This window comes from Lactuca sativa, chromosome 8 (assembly GCF_002870075.4).
Source record: "Lactuca sativa cultivar Salinas chromosome 8, Lsat_Salinas_v11, whole genome shotgun sequence".
NCBI lineage: Eukaryota > Viridiplantae > Streptophyta > Magnoliopsida > Asterales > Asteraceae > Lactuca > Lactuca sativa.
In genome coordinates, this window is record NC_056630.2 from 261,415,617 (window position 1) to 261,435,259 (window position 19,643).

The following is a 19,643-nucleotide window of genomic DNA, read 5'->3' on the forward strand; positions in this document are numbered from 1 at the left end:
GTCTCATCATAATCAACTCCTGGAGTTTGTGAGAAACCCTTTGCAACCAGTCGTGCCTTATAAGTGTGTACATTACCATCCATGTCGGTTTTCTTCTAGAAGATCCATTTGCACCCTACAGTCTTACGATTGGTACATTCTCAACCAAGTTCCAAACTTGATTGTCATACATGGAATGTATCTCGCTGTCCATTGCCTCTTTTCACTTGGCTAACTCAGGGCCTACCATGGCTTCCGCATAACTGTTAGGTTCATCCAAACCTATCAGTTTCTCATCACTGATAAGTGTATCACCTTCCGCGGTAATATGGAATCCATAGTAATGCTTAGGTACATTCCTAACCCTTGTGGAACGTCTCAAAGGTATAGACTTGTCAATTGGCTCAACAGGAGTTTCCTCCTTAAGTTAAGTGCTAGGGTTTGAAGTTCCTTCACCACTTGACTCTTGAATTTCTTCAAGGTCAACTTGCCTCCCACTATTTCCTTGGCTTATGAACTCTCTCTCTCGAAAGACATCCCTCCTAGCTACAAATACCACATTTTCACTAGGTCTGTAGAAGAGGTAACCAAAGGATTGTTGTGGGTAACCGATGAAAATACACCTCTCACTTCGAGGTTCGAGCTTATCATGAGTCTCACGTCTCATGAAAGCCTCGCACCCCCAAATCTTGATGTGGTCTAGTTTGGGTACTTTACCAGTCCACATCTCATGAGGAGTGTTGGCAACTTTCTTTGTAGGGACTAGATTAAGGATATGGGCAGCAGTCTCTAAGGCATACCCCCAAAATGAGATTGGTAGCGAAGCTCGACTCATCATGGAACGAACCATATCCAACAAGGTTCGATTACGCCTCTCAGCTACACCATTCAACTGAGGTGTCCTGGGAGGTGTCAATTGTGAGACAATCCCACATTCCCTAAGATAGTTAAGGAAATCTGAACTAAGCTACTCACCACCTCGATCGGATCGAATCATCTTAATGTTCCTGCCCAATTGATTCTCGACTTCCTGTTTAAATTCTTTAAACCTTTCAAAAGTTTCTGACTTATGCTTTATTAAGTAGACATATCCATATCTACTGTAATCACCAGTAAAAGTCAAATAATAACGATTAGCATCCCTTATGGCATGTTTGAAGGGTCCACACACATCTGTGTGTACAAGGTCCAACAACCCTTCACCCCTCTCAAAAGAACCTATGAAGGGTGACTTTGTCATTTTTCCAAGTAAGCATGATTCGCAACTATCATCTGACTTTAGGTCAAATGACTCCAAGACTCCATCCTTTTAGAGTTGTCCTATACGTTTCTTGCTTATATGTCCAAGACGACAATGCCATAGTGATGCTTTATCCAAGTTATTATCATTAATAGAGTCAATACATAATACATTATTTCCTAAGTTATCAACCATAGATATAGTTTCATACACACCATCACAAGGTAATGCTTTAATATAAAGAACATTATTAAAGAAAGCATTAATCGAACCAACTTCATTATCAAATGAAAAGGTGAAACCTTATTTATACAATGCATGAAAGGAAATAATATTTCTTTCCATTTCTAGAGAACAACAACATTTATTCAAATCTAAACTAAACCCACTACATAGCGATAAAGTATAAACTCCAATCTTTCTGACAGGTAAAGCTTTCTTATTCCCCATGATTAAGTTTATTCTTCCATGCTCCACATTCTCACTTCTTCTTAGTCCCTGCAAATCAGAACAAATATGAATACCACAACCGGTATCAAGGACCCAAGAGTTAGAATGGGGTGAGTTATTAGATAGGATAGTGTAAATACCTGCATGGTTGGGTTTAACTTTTCCATCCTTCACATCTTTCTGGTATTTTGGGCAGTTCCGCTTCCAATGTGACTTTTCATGGCAATAGAAGCATTCAGCCTCTTTTGGGTCAAAATAAGGAGTGATGAAACCTTTCTTGGTTCCACTTGAAGAAGAGCCATCAAGGGTCCTAGCCTTGGTACCCTTTGAAGAGCTCTTCCTCTTCTTCCCTCGACCTTTCCCGATTGCCAAAACTGGGGCGGAGTTTGGAGTAGGAGTGTTAACAACCGACTTACCCTTAAGACCTGTTTTTGCGGTCTCGAGGAGTCCCTGAAGTTTGCTGAGTGTGACCTCTTCCTTATTCATGTGATATGTCATGCGGAATTGATCATAGAACGATGGTAAGGAGTGCAAAATGATATCTATTGCAAGCTCCTCAGGGAAGTTCACATTAAGCTTCAGCAATCGATCCACATACCTTTGCATTTTCTGCATGTGGATCGTGACGGATTCCTCGTCCTTCATCATGGTTGTTATCATGGAGCAAATGATTTCATACCTTTCTTTTCGTGCACTTTGATGGTATCTTTCCATCAGATCTTGGTGCATTTCAAAAGGGTAGAAGTCCTCATAGGACTTTTGGAGTTCCGCTGTCATGGTGGCCAACATGATGCATGCCACTTTGGTAGCATCCCTTTCATGTGCCCGTAAGTCAATGATCTCCTGTGGAGTTGCAGTGGTCTCATCAATCTCCTTAAGCTCCTTGTCAAGTACATATTCTTTTTCCTCGTAGCGGGTAATCATCCTAATGTTTCTGATCCATTCATTTAAGTTGGATCCATCAAAAGTGACTTTCCCACACAAGTTCATAAGGGTGAAGGAGCCATTAGGATTAGAGCCAGAAGCAGCATTGTTTGAAGACATCTGAAAGAAGAGAACAAGATTAGTTTGGATATTAAGAGAGTATTTAATAAAACACCCAAATGTAATATTAAGGCTAGGATCCAATCACAATATATTATAACTTAGAAGAGGTACGCCATAATCGAAGGTAAACATATTTGAAAGGTAGGTGAATGACGATTCACCAATTTTCACCATGAAAAACGAAATATAGATATTAGGTTTTTAATTGGTTCTTAGAAATTCCTAGATTCTTTTGATATTAAATGAACTTTTCAAAGGCATGTTTCATTCTCGAGTGTGCCCTCCAGGTTTTGTAACTAGGATATCGAGGATCACAAAACGAGGTGTGAAGTAACCATGCAAATCACTTGGTACCCTTAAAGTTATCACTCAATCGATGTGTCGGTAAACCACACACGCTCCACCGATACTATGATAAACCTTAAGCCACCCTTTACCTACCTTGTTAAGTCCAAGTTAGTGTGCCGGTTAACCACACACGCTCCACCAACGACTTAAACAAAGTGTAAAGTGTAATTTCATGGATTAGCACCTTATTCACATTTTTCCTAAAGTAACTAAGATTGGGAATTCAATAAAACATTTAGTTACTTTATAGTATTCATCATACTTTTAATGAGAATTTATAAGTCCTTGTCCTACCCGTTCGGCTAACGACCATCCACCGATCAAGGAAGCGGTGGGTGAGAGTGGACACCCATTAAGTTTCCATTTTATATGCAACAACCTTATACCCCCTTATAGACCGGCTTCGTGAATGAGGCGTACTAGCGGTAAGACGACTTGATCTTATACATATATTATTAACTTATAATATTATAAAGTATAAGGGTTGAATTTTAACTTTTAAAATTCTAAGGGTTGGAACTAAAGTTTTAATCAAGACTTTACTTGTTCCAAAACTTGAGGGCAAGTTTTGTAAACTTTCAAAACTTTTCATTTCTTATAACTTATGAATTAATTGAGTAATAAAAATAAAGACTCTTCATTTTTTATAACTCTTGTGTTCTTTTAATGGCTTTAATAAAAGTGTGACTTTTGATTTTCCATACATTGAGGACAAGTTATGGACTCCATTAAAACACATTATGATCATGAATTAAACTACCATGAAGGTTACAAGCAATTCCTATGATCATCTAATCTTCATAAGTTCAAGAACATGAGTATGAACACTTTCAAGAATCAAAAATTAATCTTAAAATCTTGTAATTTTGATAATTGGCATTGTAAATGGATTAGCATAAACATTACACCATGTAAAACAAGTTTTTAAAACACCAAAACAGTTTAGGGTAATGTTTCTAGTCCATTTCCATCAACAAATGTCGAAATTCTGAAAACTGCAGCCTCTACTCGTCGAGTGCAAGAACATACTCAACGAGTAGCTTGCATTTTTTCATGGACTCATCGAGTCCCCCATGGAATCGGCGAGTTCATACGAGCAAAAAACAGAAAATCGATTTTTTTCAAGCAATTTGCACAAAAAATCAACAAACAAGCCTAGGCTCTGATACCACTGATGGGTTTAGAGCATTCTAACACTTCCTAAGTGTACATGCAACCCTAATAACCTTGGATCTATGTTTGTCTAATTATCATGAAAATTTGAATTCCAAGGTTATATTCCTATCTAGCATACATGGGGAACATTTTTTTAACTTGAATGAAAGATAGAATAACATACCTTGTTGTTGCTTATGATCCTTCAAACCTTGTGAGCCTAGCACCCCAAGTGTGATGCCTCAAATGCTTCACACAACACCAAATGTGAAGGAGTAAACTTTAAGAGAATCTTACACTTGCAAAATCGGCTCTAGCCCTCTTGTTTCTTAGTGTTGCCGATTTTGGTGGAGGAGATGGTCTTTATATAGTGTGACACATCTAGGTTTACACCATGTAAACCCTAATGTGTCATGGCTCTTCATTTTCATGACCCATGGGTTTGTAACTCCCATGGAGCATCCTATGGGTTTAACCCAACTTGATAATCCATCGTGCCTCTTAGCCCACTATACAAGTTATGGATGATTTACATAATCAACCCTTATATTTAATTAGTTATCTTTTGATCAATTAATTAATTCTAAATTAATTCTTAATCTAACTAATTAAATAATACTATTAATATATTAGAACTTATAATATATTAATAAACCACAAGTGTTATTTCTCTCATTTAGTCTATCCAATTGCATGGTGCCATGCAACCCAAATAGACCATGCCGGGTCGGGTCAAGTACATATCAGAAATAGTTATGGACTTAGACACCTTATCCAACAAATATTTTCATGGCCCATAATAGATGATATGACTCATAATTCCCAGAATAGACCATGCCCAATAATCAAATGAGGCCCAAATAGCTCAAAAGCCCAAAACAGATTCGGCCCATCTGCGATGCGTACGCTCGGCGTACCATCCTGGTACGCGTAGTGTACTGGGATTAGGACTACATGCGGCGTACACTGGGTTACACCCAATGTACAACTAGTTTAAGCACTTTCTCCATTATGTTCTTAATACTCGTTTCCTTTATGTCCAAAATCCAGATCTAAGTTTGATAAGACGTCCTAAGGCATAAAGTTGGTAACTTTATGCCTTTGCATGCCTCATATACACCCAACACCTCCATTAAGACCTTTACAAGGTCTTTAACCAATGCATGAGGCCAAAACTGCTCTCATAATCGCCCTCCTCGCCCTTCGAGCTCTCCTCGCTATCATCATCAATATCCTCGGTATAAGTGTCTGAGGTGCTAGCACCATCATGAATAGCACCCCTTAGTTGAGCATGACTGCAGGAGTTGGAACAGAGGAACTACCTGAGGAAAAGGTGGATGGTCCAACCTAAGGTGCTGCCTCACCCAACAATCAAATCCATAATCCAGCGATACACCTCCTGTATAGCATCCAAACACCACATCACATCACATAGATTTAGATCTGGCTGATCAGGCTCGACATGCTTGTCAGAGACCGGCTCAAGGATATGCTCTAGCTCCACCTGTTTAATCGGCTCCACAATATCATCATCCAGAACCCTCCATTGCTACCCAACTCCTCAAATAACACTTGTATCTTCTGTAAAGCGGTAGTACCCATATCTCTGATAGGAATAGGAACCATCCTGCTAGTGTCAACCTCATAAGATAAGGCTAACCGAGTGCCCAATGACCTCGAAAAATCTTGCTCGAAGGTGTGGAATGTAACGTACCAAAAATTATAAGGTAAAATTTTCATTTTATTCAATCAGAAACACCAATTATCCTTTTCAATCACTCAAAAGTATATCAGAATAAAAAAAACGTTATCAGAATACAATCTCAAAAATCATATAGCGGCAGAAACATGGGTGGATGAGCTACGATTGAATCGGTCCCTTTCTTTTCGAACCAGAAGTACCTGAAACCATAATCATAAAATCGTAAGCATAAAGATTAGTGAGTTCCCCAAAATACCACATACCAAAACATACAAAGTTCCATTGGCTACCCCCATGATCTTTCCTTCCAATGTCGAGGGCCAAATCTCGGTCATATAATTGCAATGGGCCGAATATCGGTCTTACATACAAGTCCCAAGGGCCAGTTTGGGTGTCTTGATCTTAAATACATCAGAGGTAAGTATAGGAAGTATACTCTAGAGTTAAATGTACAACACTTAAGTCTCAAAACTCCAAGAGTTTGGAGTTTACGGCCATAACATGGAGTTTATGGCCGTAAAATCTAAGGTATAAATATGAAACTTAGTCATTTTAGTCATTTTTACCATTTTCCAGCCTAGAACTCATTCTCTCTCAAGTATTATTCGAATTTCTCACTAGATCCTCAACTTTGTAAGTGACTCCTTCCTTGATTAGTTGATATTCTTCAATATCTAGTGTTTATTCATGATTTCATCCATGAAATCTCTTCATCTGATAGATCTTCAAGTGTTCTTCATTTCACTAAAAACACCAAGAACACATACTAGTGTTCTTGAGCCTTAAGCACCCTTACAAGCTTCTATATTGTAAGTACTAACATTTCACCAAGAACACCAAGAACGCACACTAGTGTTCTTATTAATAATAGTTAAAACTAACATTAATATAACTAAACAATTTGTGAAACATTTAAACATCATTATTCACAACAACAATAACAACAACAACAACAAAAAATTAAAAAAATAAAATAAAATCACATTTGATAGATCTTCAAGTGTTCTTCATTTCACCAAGAACACACACTAGTTTTCTTATTAATAATAGTTAAAACTAACATTAATATAACTAAACAATTTGTGAAACATTTAAACATCATTATTCAAAACAACAATAACAACAACAACAACAACAATTGAAAAATAAAATAAAATCACATTAACATAATAACATATTCTAAATACAATTCATAACATAACAACAAAAAAACCTAAATTATGAACAACAATTCTGTTAAAATATTATAAGAAATAAGAAAAGAAATTTGGATTCACAACTTAAAACTTATAAAAATTTATGCATTTACAGCTTAAAAGGTATATTTTCTTATTAATAACCGTCAGGACTAACTTTAATAAAATTAAACAGTAACTGAAACATTAAAACATTACAATTCACAGTTTTGAAAAAAAAAAACAAATACACATTTTTTAGCAAATACTAACATAATAACACACCTTCTAAGTTCAATTCACAACGTAATAACACTAAATCATAAAATGTGAATAACAATTTTATGAAAATATTATAACAAATAAAAAGCAAACTTAGATTCACAACTTAATCGTAGTTAAAACTAGGGTTAGGTCATTTTTGGTCACTTAACTTTTGGTTTTGTACTCGTTTGCTCATTTAACTCTTTTTAAGTTTTAAAAGGTCATCAAACTTTTGGCTTTGTGCCCATTTAGTCACTTAACTTTTGGTTTCGTCACATTTAGTCAACTAACTTTTAAAATTGTGCTTATTTAGTCACTAAACTTTTAAATTTTTTTCAAAAGTTTAGTGACTAAATGTGTACAATTTTAAAAGATAGGTGACAATGAGCACAAATCTGGAAGTTAAGTGATCAAACCAAAAGTTAAATGACTAAATGAGCACAAAGTCAAAAGTTTGATGACCTTTTAAAACTTAAAAAAAAAAAAAAAAAGTTAAGTGACCAAATGAGCACAAAACCAAAAGTTAAGTGACCAAAAATGACCTAAACCCTTAAAACTAATATTAAGACAAGTATACTACAAATGAGATATTAAAACATTAAATTCACAACATAACAAAAACAAATAAATAATAATAATAAATAAATAAAATAATAATAATAATAATAATATATTAATAATAATAATAATAATAATAATAATAATAATAATAATAATAATAATAATAATAATAATACAAAAATCAACATACATGATGCATAGATATGTTGATATTTCACCGGAGATCAGAGACAACGAGATGGAGACAAGTTAGCAGTGTTTCACTGAAGCGACAAGGCAACAACGACGGACGGAGATTTTCAATCTGGTCACTCAATGTCACTGAAACTCGTAGATCTGAATGCGTAAATATTAGATTTAGAGGCGAATATCATAGATCTGCCACCAGAGATCGTAGATCTATCATGGGACAACATAGATCTGGACTTAAACACTTCGGATCTAAAAGTCTCGTCATCAATAAAGTAACAGTGGTGAATGATGCTCGTCAGATGAAGATAAAGATAGTAAGGAGCGGAGGTGGACGATGCATATCTAACCTGAAATACATCAAGTTTACATTAGGTCTAGAGTTGTTTCGTCGTGTCGACCGAGGGAGGCGGTGGATGTTTAACATATCTGATGTGTCGGACTTTAAAGGAAACTTGTTAGAGGTTTGTGGTGGTGATAGGTGACCAGATTTGAACAGATCTGGTGGTTTTCATACAGATCAGAGAGAAATAACTAGAGTTGAACAACCGTAGATGAAGGGAGAGGGGAGAGACACTGACGAGGAGGGAGGAGGTGGTGGTCGGGCTGATAACCGACGGTGGCCGATGGTGGCTAACGGTGGTGGTACCTAAGGTAAGAAGTAGAGGAAAAAGAAGGTGGTGGTAGAACTTTATGTTTTGTGTTGGTGAGAAATGAGAACCAAAATTGATTCTATTAGTCAAAATATTAGAAATTATACAATTAGCCTTAATGATTAGTTAAAATTAGTGGTTCTTAGAGTTCGTAATTTTTAGTGGTTCTCATTTGATCTTATATATATATATATATATATATATATATATATATATATATATATATATATATATATATATATATATATATATATATATATATATATATAGAGAGAGAGAGAGAGAGAGAGAGAGAGAGAGAGTTGGGTTCAAATGTTTCTACTATTTATTGTGTGGCTGTAGGATTGATTCTGGACCAATCATTTTAGTTATTTTAAGAAAGTAATTAATACATATTAAATGTTGAAGATTTAATTAATAATCATTATATCTTTAACATGTAATATGCATTAATTACTTTCTTAAAATAACTTAAATGATTGGTACAGAATCAAATATACATGCACACAATAGATAGTTAGAACACAATAACATAACCCTATATATATATATATATATATATATATATATATATATATATATATATATATATATTGTAACACCCGTTTCTCGGTACGTATTTTTAAGTTTAAGCAATTGCATGTTTTACACTGGGACTTGACGAGTTGAAGGCCCAACTCGTCGAGTAGACTGGATTTTGGATGCAGGTTTTAAGTAACCTACTCGACGAGTAGGACTTCCTAGAGGAAACCCTAACATTTAGGGTTTTCCCCCTATTTAAACTCCATAACTTGTCCCATTTCAGCCTCCATTATCTCTCACAGTCCAGGAAAGCCCTAACTTGAAACCCTAAAGCATTTGGAGTGTCCTTGAGCCAATTTTGTGTGTTTTTGGTTGTTTGAAGCTTGAAGAAAGAAGTGGAAGCTTGGGGTTCCAGAAGAAGCGAGTAGATCTAGAGGTTTTGGGGCATTTCTAAGTCACCTTCGGGTTTAGAGCGTAATATAGAGTGATGACTTCAGATCTTGAACCTAGGAGGGTTCTCATGGAATAAAGGTGCCAACTTTATGGCCATGTGAGTCCCATGCACCTTGTGGACCTAATTTTTGGGTCTTTTAAGCTTGAAGACCCATGCATGGATGTAAAGTTTGTGACTTTACGTGTAATATGGACCCTAGGAGGTTAGATCTATGTTCTGGATGCATTAAGGCCAACTGAAATCGACTTAATAGTTTTGGACATGGAGGGACTCGGCGAGTCGCTCATATGACTCGGCGAGTCGGGTAGCAATTTCCCCCAAACCTCTTCTGATAATGGACAATGTGTTGAGTTAGAAGAACACTTAGCCAGTTGGGCTCATTGTAGACCTGAAGATCATGGAAGTCAGCGAGTTCAAGAACAAAACTTGGCGAGTTCAAGACTAAGTCCCAACTGCATGAAGGAGAACTTGTAACGCCCGTAGATCCGGGCTAGTCAATTTAGAGATAATAGGGGTCGAAAACGATTTTTGTAAAAAGTATATTTAGAATAAATAATCTTAACCAAGGTGTAGTATATGTTACAAGGTTTATGTACATATAAAAAGCGCCGAAATCCGAGTTATAACGAAGAAGTTATGACCCGTCGAAGTTTCGCGACGGAACCGACACGACACCGGGAAGTGTAAATAGTGAATTTACGATAGAGCGACTTTTACCCTTATCGATCTAAACAAAAGACTTATGAAATGTTAAACCGAGAGTGTCCATAAAAAGAACGCCTAAATCTGACTTCGTATGAGAAAGTTATGATTTTTCTAAGATTTGGCAGAACAGTGCACGACCCGAAACTCGAATTTTAGTTCGAGCGGTTTTTGGCTTATACGACCTAAATGAGAGTTGAAGATCTCATTAATAGGAACTCAATTCTAAAAAGACAGACGAAAACGGAGTCTGTATGAAGGAGTTACGAATTCTTCACGGTCATTTAACAGTCTAATCTCTTCCTACTGTTAAATTTAAGATCGGTCGAGAATTAGCCGACAGAGTAAAAAGGAAAGTTGTAGATTTTATTTTTACCTATGCGTGGATATAAATAACGTCAAAAACGAAGCTCGTATACGAAAGTTATGGACGAATCTTAGTCTCTACTTTTCGAGTGCGGCAAATTCGATACAGTTTTGTAAATCCGAGATAGATTGAGAATTAGCCAACAAGGTCTAAATGAAAGTTGTAGTACTCGTAAATACCAACGCGTGGATATAAATATCGACAAAAACGGAGATCGTATGTGAAAGTTATGGACGAAGCTTAGTCTCTACTTTTCAAGCGCGGCGAATTCGATACAGTTTTTGTAAATATGAGATAGAAGGAGAATTAGCCGACGGGGTCTAAATGAATGTTGTAGTACTCATAAATACCAATGCGTGTATATAAAGAACGTAGAAAACGGAGCTTGTACGCGAAAGATACGGACGATGCTTGGAGACTACTTTACTATAAAATTCTTATAAATAAGAGATGAACTCTTCATAATTTCTTCACACCATAAGCCTCTCTTTCTCTCTCTAACTTCTCTCTAGCCTCCCTAAACCCCTCTGAAGTCTAGGGAACCTCCCTAGCACGATAAGAAAGCCCCGGAGTGCCCAACGGCTCCGAGAAGAAAAGCTTTCGGCTCGGAAACGCTGCTTCAGCGAAGCCCGGTTTTTAATAAAAACCCGTTGTAAGTGAGCTACGCCTATACTATATTTAATATACCTTTTATTTAATTATAGTAACATTATTAGGACCTTAAAATAATTATTTGGGCTATTATTATGAGTTATATTGAGTGTTATTTAACGCTCATATAATAGTAATAATAGCTAGACTGTTAATTAGTCGCGGTTAACGTTAAAACTAAACCCTAGTGGTATTGATAATAGGTTTTGTCGAGAAAAATTGTTTTGAGATAACAAAGCGTTGTCTGAGTTCGGAATCACCACCGTATCAAGTGAGTGCATGGTCCCTTTCATCTTACACATAGATATGAAGTATTTTATATAAACTACGTGCTATGTGTGAATATTATCTGTATAATTGCTATCTATACTGGATGAACGATTTTATACATGTTTTAAATGACTTAAACTGTATATGTATTTTATATCTACGATAATGTTGGGTAAAACATGGGTAGATGTAATAGATGGAGTATGAGTTGGATGATGAGTTGAGAAGTGAAATAGACCGTGAGGTGAGGGTGAGAGGTGGACGATCTGAGAAGCCTTTTTCCCAAATGATGGCCTCGTCATTCAGCAGAGTATGGATGACAACCACGGACTATTCTAGACAGTCCAGTGGAACACTAGTAAGCTCGCAACCTGTAGGTGTTGTGAACGATGTGTTCACCGTTGTACTCTAAAAACCCATTGACATGTATTGCGAGTGGATACTTTCGATAAACGAAATAGCTCTGGCAGCTATGGATTTAGTGCCTGTTGAGAAAACCCTGGCAACTATGGATTTAGTGTCCGTTGAGTAAACCCTGGCAACGATGGATTTCGTGCCGATTCCTTAGGATGATCCTTAGGAATGAATTAACGAGGAGTAGTTGATTCTTAGGGTAGACCCTTAAGAGTAAAGAAGATAATGGGGATGGGTAATTGGGTTAACTGTTTGACGATTTAACATAATAATTATATTATTGTGAGTTGAAAACCCTATGTACTCACCAGGTTTCCCAACCTGACCCACTCAGTTTATTTATATCACATATATGAAGTCACATTACACTGAGAGATTAAGGAGATATAGATCACTAGTGATAATGAATGTAAGTTCTGTTTATGCTTATCTTTCTGTATTGACGATAACATCCCAAATGTTTTAAAATGAATAAAAATACATTTCTTCAGAAATGCTTTGATAACATATTTATCATGTTTTACTGGGAACAAATTCCGCAACATTTTTATTAAAAGAAGTACTCTGATTTTTATAAAGCATAAATAAAATCGGTCTTTTCTGACCGTGAAAAATGGGGATGTCACAGAACTCGAAGAGTTCATAAGGAACTTGGCGAGTCCAAGACTGGACGTGTCTTCTTGCATGAAGAAGTACCCGACAAGTTCAAGGATGAACTCGGCGAGTCATTTGTAGAAAATCTCGACTTTATGTGAAGGAAAATTCGACGAATTCTTGAAAGACTCGGCAAGTAGAGTCGAAGTTCTTAGTGTTCTAAGGATTACGGAACACTACAAGTTGAGTCAACCAGATGTTGACTTTGACCCAGAGTTTACTTTGACCAAGGTGTTGACCTTGACTTTTACTTTGACCTGAGTGGACCATGAAATGGTAATTAAGGAAGATTGTTATGTGTAGGAATCGAGAGGAGTTGATCCTGACAGCAAGGACAGTTCAGACACTTCACGACATTGAGTTGAGTTACTTTCCAGTAGACGTGGGTCTAAGCCACCAAGGCCGGCCCACTACTAAGAGATTATAGTAGAGATGATTGTCTTTGTGATAATTATCTAGTATGTTGTTATCTATTATGATAATGTGCTAGGATGCTAAATGTGTTAGTAGTAGTAGGGGCGGAACAGTCCCCGGTTACCGGTTGAAAGATACCGAATTGGTAGGCAGCACCCATGCATGCCTAGACATATGTTCATGATATGTTATTATGTGGTAGTGGTAGGGGTAAAATAGTCCCCAATTACCGGTTGAAAGATACCGAAGGGGAGGTTAGCTCCCGACTACCGGTTGAAAGATACCGAAGCGGAGGTTAGCTCCTAGTTACTGGTTGTAAGATACTGAATGGTCCCAGCTACCGGTTGTAGGATACCGAAGGGGAGCCCAGCTCCCAGTCATGCCAGGTAGATACCAGTTGAAAGATACCAAGGGACAGGCCTTATGTGGCATCTGGTATGATGGGGAACTCACTAAGTATCATGCTTACAGTTTTCAATTTTGTTTCATGTACCTCTTCAGCGAAGGGGAAGGAGTCGGCACGGTAGCTGCACAACACACACACAGGATTTCCGCACCATGACATTCTTGGGATTGTACTTTGATGTTATCTTGTTTTCATGATATGATTTTTAGACATGTGATTGTGGTTTTGATGAAATTATGACTTGATGATATTTTCTTATAAATGATTTTCTAAATTGTTATATAAAAAATAAAATTTTTGGCCTTGAAAATTTAGGATGTTATATATATATATATATATATATATATATATATATATATATATATATATACTAGCCGTTTACCCGCGCCAAACGACGGGTGCAAATAGTTTTTCAGAATTTATTTTCTACACCCGATTACCTTACACTTCTAATCCTTGTAGTCTAATCTCTCGGAGCTATTTGTTTTATTTCGGCGAATATTTTATTTCAGTGATTATAGTTTGGGTGGGGATTATGTGAACTGTTTATATGCAATATCGTGATACCCACACCATACAACGATAAACAAATGATTAACGGAATTGCAACATACGGTATTGGAGGTGCCCAAAATATACGAATGCGAAAAACCTACGAACCGTACTCATGTGTTGGCTACCGAATCATTTTCTTGTTTCTTTTTCGCAGGCCCGGTTTAGAGCATGTGTAAGGTGGGCAGAACAGGGCACACAATTTGTGGGCCCAATTTTTTTCAATAGTACGTATAGTTTAGCCCAATTCAAACCTAAAGCTCTTCAACGTCATCGGTTCATCGTACGGGAGAAGCGAAGTAGAACGGATGCTCAGAAGGCAGCGATCAAGTTGTCATTCAAAAAAAAAGCGAGCGCCGCTCAGCTTCCAGTGACATCAACTCAGCAAGACAGGGGTGAGGGGTCGATTATCACTTTATGATTCTTGAATCTTGGTCCTACTAATCAGGTAATACCTATAATAGATTATAAGAAATTGAGGAATGAGGATTATCAGTTTATAAGAGTCAATTGCATACTCGAATGTCTGAATGAAGTATATAATAAATAGATTATCAGTTTCTCAGATTCATAGAAATCAGTTTAATAGTTTATCACTATGTCATATTATGAGATTAAAATCAAATTGACTGGTTCAATCAGATTATAGAATGTTGAATGAATGATTTGAAATAGATTATTAGAAACTAAAATTAACTTATGATATTATGTTTACTTTTGTGAATCCTCATGCCCTTGATTGAAAAACTTTAAAGATGGGTAATATTGATTGTTTTAAATGCTTTTCTTCTAGATGTTTAATATAAATTGGTGTTTCCCGGTTGTTGAAGGGACTAATCCTCATGAAAAGAAAGAAAAAATATGACCCAAAAAGATCGAGTTTATTATAATTCCCTCTCTGACTTTTGAGGTCAAACTAAACACTCCCTGGTTGCAAAATTGACACAATTTGCAGCTTTATTTTGATACTGCTACATATCTAACTTCAAAAACTCGTTACCAAGTTAAGAACTTTTATCTAAATTACCATAAATTTTAGAAGATTTCATAAGCATTTTGTAGTTGAACATCATATGTTTGACCTTAAAAAGTCAGAACGGGATACCAAAATAACTAACGACATAAAGGGCTTCTTTCGGGTTATTGAACGAAGCACATGAAAAAAAGAATTTGCTGCATTTGAAACTAAACTGCATATCGGGCACATCAAGGATAAATATAAATATAGATATAAATTCTTATACTTTTTTATACTAAGAATATATTTTCATGTAGTAAAATTCCATTTTTTTGAAACAAAAACAGACAAGAAAAGCTTTGCGTTGCTTAAAAGGAACATCAAGATTTTGTTTATTGATTTGAGCTTATTGCTCTAACAAAACAATACTCGTTACATGTTAGGGTTAGGGGCCTTTTTTTCCGAGCCCGTCCTGGCATTTGAATCCAGAGGACCAACCCTGCTTTTAGGATTGAGAAACAGAACCGAGAGAATCTTTTATGTATGTATTTTTAGTTATTGATTTTTGTTAATCAATTTGATAAATGTAATCGTTAAAAAAAATAATAATGTAATCTAAATATATGTTAGATTTAGTATATAGGAAATTAAAACTCGTTAAAAATCTCAATTAACCAAAACTAAGTAAACGGAGCAACGGACTATTTTTTAGTGCTACTCTTCTAAAAAAATATCATGCTATGGTTAGGGCTACTCATCTTAATAAATATCATTGTATGATTTCACCAATCCAAACATTAAAATCAGTAATAAATATGAAGTTTAGTTAGACGAAAGATTTTACCACTATTTTTTTTATCCAGACGTAAGAGATTGGTTGCACCTCTTCGATTGCTAACGAATTTATTGAAAATCACCTTATTGAAAACAACTGCAATCCTCATAGTAGGACCATATTGCCCCCTGCATATTGTTTTATAATAAAAAAAATCATTTTTTTTATAGTTTTAAGAACATATTGTCTTGCACATTGTTTTTATATTAATAAAATTCAATTTTTACAGTTTAGGACCATATTGCCCTGCACATTGTTTTTATATTACACACCTTTTCCTTTTCAGTTTATGCAGCAAAAGTGGTTTTTAAATACAAAACAGGCAAGCTCAAGCCATTTCTTTTACGACACTCTCAGGACCACCAATTTCATTAACCCACTAAAAAATAAATATAAATATTAGTGTTGTCGTTAATTTGTAAGCTACAAAATGGTGCTTCTTTTTTAATCGATGCAAAAAAAAAAAACAAAAAAACAAAAAAAAAAACTTCAACAAAGAAAGCGCACATAGTAACTACCTTCAAGATGGATTTGTCATAAGTCCACGACCTAAGTGCTCCATAGAAGTCCAAGGCTAACAGTAAATGAAAAAAACACATTCCTCAATAAACATGTTAGATGATTTTAAAGATATAAAATGTTTGTATAAAATATGGTAAAGATTGTGGAATGATATACATACCGTGATTAGGAAAGGTTTTCACGATACTTATAACATCTTTCTTTGATAATCCATCTTTCTCATACATTTTGTTAACAATATTTATGATATCATTGATGTTAGGCTGCCTGTTCCACAATTTTAAGAAATTAAACTCATGAATAGTTAAATAAATTATATACAGTCACATGAAAAATACTACTTCTATAAAATTTTGAGATGCACCGGTAGAACTTGTCCATTCTCCCATCACAAACCAAAGGAGCATATAGTGTTGAAAAATCATTTCCTGTAACAATTATAGGAATTTTATTTGTGCTATCTGATTCCCTCTAATTTTGTCCAATGCAAACTATTGTTGGATTATCTGATAGATTCAGTGTGCCAACAAGTATTTGGTTGTTCACTGTCATTTGAGTGTTTCCTGAATAACAATAACAATTAAAAAATAAAATAATTTTCATTTCATTTATGAACAACCATAGTATAACTATAATTAATTAAAGGATCTAAAATGTTGGTTTGATTATTTCATGAACATATTTAAAGTATTGAATTGACCAAAGGGCAAGTACAAGAGTCCATTATTTTCATCCAATCAGATTTGTAGCTCATCAAATCTACCAAGACTTGCATTGATATCATTGATCATCAAACAGCTCAATTTCCCCTGTTTTAAACAAGACAAAAGTATTGACAGGATAAAATTAACCAAATAGTTTTCAAAAAATAACACTTTAGAGTTTAAACTTAACACACATGATAGTTAAAGAGGTAAAACTTCAAACCTGATTTTGAATGACTTGAGATGCAGTACAATACAGATCACGTATCAGTCTTCCTGGCTCTCCTATAAAAGAAGAGTATCAAATATAGGATGGAAGTTTAAAAGTTTTATAAATAATAAAAGGCGTAAAAATATAGTATGAAATTTGTAATTTGTATAAGCAAAACATTCATCAAAACCATCTTACCAGCTCTCTCTGATTCCAACTCTCCAGCAGACATGACCACATGTAAAATTCTCATGGCCAGGAAAATAAGTTTAGTTTGAAATGTTTTTCCTTGCCCTTTTTCCTCCCTAGATGCCTAATAAATAGATGCAAAGAATCAAAGTTATTCAACATTGACACATTATCATCTAATACTATTATATTTTTATGGCCTCTTACCCTATTAGGTTACAAGGTTAAGGATATTTACCTAGAATCAATGGAACTTTGATGTTGAGAAGATGTGCAATATCGTTCTTCACAATGTGGACAGCTGCACAAATTTAGATAGAAAAAGGAGATTATAAGCTCTTGAGTATTTATGATAAAACAAGTACTAATAATAAGATGAGAATACATTCAAAATTAAACATTACTATGGTTAGGGAGAGAGTTACAGAAAGGAGAATCCCATTAGGGCAAGAGCAATGGAGTTTGAAAATGTGGAGAAGATGAGTGAAAACATCGGAGATTGTTCTATGTTGTTGTAATTTATTTGAGGAGAAGGCAACTTTTGTTGATCCCATCCGATCGTTGTGGTTTGCTAATTAAGAATCAAACGAAAAGGTAGACTTCCAGGGCGGCGACGTCGACCAGAGGGTAATTGATCGTGGCGGCGGGATAGGGTTAGGGCTACTCATCCTGACATAAGCTACAAGTGGCAGACAACGGTGACGGAAAAGGTGGACTTTCCGGGCTTCGATTGCATCTTTGGTGGAGACAGTTGGTGGTGCATTGTTGGTGTGTGATGTTGTCGGAGTCATGGAAAGAACACCTGACGTCATGAGGGAGAAGAGATAAAGAGTGACATATGAGATTTGGTTTAACGGTAATTGTTGTGTAGAGGAGATTAGGGTAACATGCCGTGTAATAAGTATACACCATGTACATTATAAGCTTAATATTATTGTAAATGAGGTAATCGGTATTGTGCCTCTTAATTTTCAAGAAACAAGCAATATGTTTAATAATATAATAAAGATATATATATATATATATATATATATATATATATATATATATATATATATATATATATATATATAGAGAGAGAGAGAGAGAGAGAGAGAGAAATTGCATAAATGGTCCCTGTAGTTAGCTGAAATTGTCACTTTGATCCAATAAAGTTTGGATTAGCAACAGAGGTCCAAACTTTTCATTTTATTGCGAGTTTATTCCAATTTGCTTTGAACTTTTTTATAAAGACGATTTTTCCCTTGCTTTTTTTTTAGTTTTTAATTTATTTAAATATTTTTCTTATTAAAAGATATATTAAAAATTTTAAAAAGTCAAATCTCTTTCTGTCACACTCGAAACTAGAATGGCGGAAACGTTCGAGGGTGGATGACGTCATGTATAGTATCACAATAATTGAATAATAGTAATCCAAGCAACAACAAGCATTGTATTAATAGTATAATGTTTACATTATTTTCGAATCATAATCAAATGACTCCAAAAGTAAATAACAAGTAAAGACTTGAAGCTACTATGCTCCATCTTCTTGAACCATGAACGTGTACCTAACTACTAGTGCCCTGAGTATACAAGTAGGTTTTGAAAGAGTATCATCATTAAGCTCGTGAGTTCATAAGCGTTTTGTTTTCGAAAACTATTATGTGTTCTTTCGAAAAGTGCATTGTGTTTCTCCAGAAAACCTTATATTTTCTTATGTAATGAATGTTAAGTAAATACAAATGATTCTTACTAGTTCCTCCTACGAGTACTTAGTGTATACAAATCATATACAATCCAGATCGGACAAACAATCGATTATGTGATTCTGCCTCAAGCCCACAACCAAACAAGGAACAGGAAATGAGGCGGAGTCACACATCCCACTGCTAGTCAGATCTTCAAGTATATAACTCTGAAGAATTCACTAGGAACTTACAGATTTAACTGTATTGGTCCTTTGATATCTGTTGATATTGTTCCTCAAGAAAATCCAATATTTTCTTATGAAAAGCTTGATTAAACCCATTCCTTCTATAACTACTTAGTTCATACTAGTTATGTATAAACCAA

The 19,643-nt window shown here is 35.3% G+C and overlaps 1 pseudogene; it reads right to left on the bottom strand.

Moving 5' to 3' along the window:
• Positions 1–14,057: 14,057 nt before the first annotated feature.
• Positions 14,058–18,400, bottom strand: LOC111899153 (ribulose bisphosphate carboxylase/oxygenase activase, chloroplastic-like; annotated as a pseudogene).
• Between the last annotated feature and the right edge of the window lie 1,243 nt (positions 18,401–19,643).